A 2,719-nucleotide genomic window follows, 5' to 3' on the forward strand; every position below is an offset into this window, starting at 1 on the left:
AGCAGGAAATAGCCATCACCCCTTTTCCCAGAAGATTGTGGAATGGACATTGACAGGGGAGAATTGTAATAGAGAAGAACAAACCTGACACCATATTGGATCTATTCCTTTAGCTCTCACATTTGTGCCCTGTTTGCTATGCTAAGTTATTCTGGCTCTGCACCTTTGAGAAAGAATGATGCCTATAGCCTGAAATACACATAGTAGCCCTTTCTCAAGGCTCTGCCTCCCAGGCTTGACCTTTAAAGATGTAACACTTTTCCATTCATATAGAGATAAAAAGGTACAGAACAAAGAATAACAATTGTCTTGTTGGAGGAATATCATGACCAGACCTACGTGGACTGCTACAAGAACAAAGGATTGTCACATCCCTTCTGGGTTCTGGCCAGCACCAAGAAATCTGCAATGGCCAGCCACACTTGGTCCCCTTTTAGTATAAAAGAACTCTGAGTTCTTACTCAGGTAAAATGGTTCTTTGGGACACTAGTCTGCCATCTTCTTGGTCAGCTGGCTTTCCAAATAAAGTCTCTATTCCTTGTCCCAACACCTCATCTATCAATTTATTGGGCTTTCATGTGGAGAGCAGTACAAGCTTGGACTCGGGAACAGGCTGAAGGATGCTTTAACTAACCTTGTTGTGGTAAATATTTTGCAGTGTATACGTGTATCAAATCATCACATAGTACAGAATAACTTATACATTAACACTTATTATATGTATTAACTTACATATTATATGTCAATTATATTCAATAAAGCTGGAAATAAATACTAGGAAAAAATTTTTAAACAAAGAGAAAATGTGTCTGTCATTCTTCTCCAGGAGTCTCATTTGGGTTGAATTATTTCTAAATCTCAGTAGAATGAGGCAGAAGTCGTACAGGCTCATTTGCAAATTGAAGCAAAAGTGTCCCTTTATTCCAAAACAAGTCTTCGCTTGCAGGCTAACTCTTAAGTAGTGTTTGGTAACCACCCCTATTCTGTATTGCACTTTTGTACGTATGCCACGCATCACCACCCTGACTCACTTGTTTGCTCCCTCACTTATGGGTATTTATTAAGCACCTCCTGCATGCCATACCCTGTGCATAGGGCTGGTTGCTTGTGACATAAAGATGAACAGGGCAGGGTCTCTACCCGATCTCTCCACAGTTTCGATCTCAGTTTGGCTTCCACACTTCAAGGTTGCAAAAAGAGACAGCTCAGGGAGCATTGAACAATCAGCAATTATCAGAAGGACAGGAGAGTGGTCTGTCTTGCCTCTGTCCACCAAGCACTGTCTTCTCCCTCCTTGTGTCTCCGCCTCTCCCCAGCATTCCCCAAGGCCCAGAGCTTCAGGCTGGGCAGGCAGTCAGCATGGGCCTAGAGGACAGCCTTTGGCTGTGGGAGTCCCCTTGATTCTACTCAAAGCACATAGCTTTGTTGACAAAAAAATCTGCAGCAGTTGCATTCTTGGGAGGGAATGGCATGTGCAGGTGACACTGGCAAGCCTTTGTGTTACAGTTCTGTGAAGAACCTGCAGACCCACAATGATTTTGAGTCACATTGTCATGGTTCAAATCCTGACCCTGACACTCAAGCCTTGGTCAAGTTATTTCTCTGAGCCTGAGTTTCCTTATTGTAAAAAATCAGGCTAATAATCCATGTGGCATGGATGGTGTGAGGAATAGCAATGACACATGTAAAGCACATCATACGGTGCTTGGAATATTGTGGGCCCTCAGGAAATGAAGAATTACTACTCAAGGCAAGAAGGTCCCAAACAGGGTAATAAAAATCTGCATTCTGGGGATACATGGAGGAAGGAACACTCTCTTTCTGAGAGGTCTTGGTGAAGCATTCACCTAGGAGGACAGGCCAGAAGGACCAAGCTGTACAGAGTCGAGAGGGTGGGTTATGGGCCTCACACATTGGGGGGTCGCTCAGTGTGCCCCCTTCTCCTGGGGTCTCCAGGGCTTTGATGACAGGCAACTGCCTGTCCCCTTAGAACTCTCTTCACTCTCTGTGGTCCTGTTCCATCCCAGATGCTCCCTCGGTAAGGATTCTTGAGTGACGGTGGGTAGGGAGGGACTTAAAGGATCTGGGCCTGTGCTGGATGAGTCTTTGGAGGGATACAGAAGGCAGGGTTAGTTCTGGATCAGCTGCGGTCAAGAAGCAGGGGAATTCAGTGACTGGGAGTCTAATAACTTTTGCCTGGGTGGTGGGAGTATTGAAATGGGCTAGAGCTGTCCCTGGTAACGGGGCAGCAATCACCAGTGTTGGTCCAGGTGTGTATGTGGGAGGGTGGGGCTAGTCTTTTTGTTGTTGTGGAGTGGCCCTGTCTGAGCATCTGTGATGTTCAGGTGGGAGCTTAACAGTCAGGCAGCCAACAGGGGAGTTTTCCCTCTTTTCCTGTATTAGGGAATCTGATATGGGCGAGCCCACAGAATGGGGACAATAAGAAGGATGACCATGACTGCACGTGCAGCTCAGGCCACGGTTTACAAAGCTCTCCCATAGGCACCATCTCCCTGCAGGGTGGGAAACTGAGGCCCAAGGAGGTTAGAGTAACTCCAGGCCACTCAGAGTGGAGTAGGCAGGAAGTCCACCACAAGTCAGAAATTTACATACATGCAGTGTCTGGCTGTTTCTCTGCAGGTTACCGAACCCAAAGCAGATGCCTCTGGGCAGACTCAGGGTAGACAACCATCACTCCTTCCTAAAGGGCTTTCCTCCT

Source organism: Lipotes vexillifer, unplaced genomic scaffold (assembly GCF_000442215.2).
Source record: "Lipotes vexillifer unplaced genomic scaffold, Lipotes_vexillifer_v1.1 scaffold1770, whole genome shotgun sequence".
In the NCBI taxonomy this organism is placed as follows: Eukaryota; Metazoa; Chordata; class Mammalia; order Artiodactyla; family Lipotidae; genus Lipotes; species Lipotes vexillifer.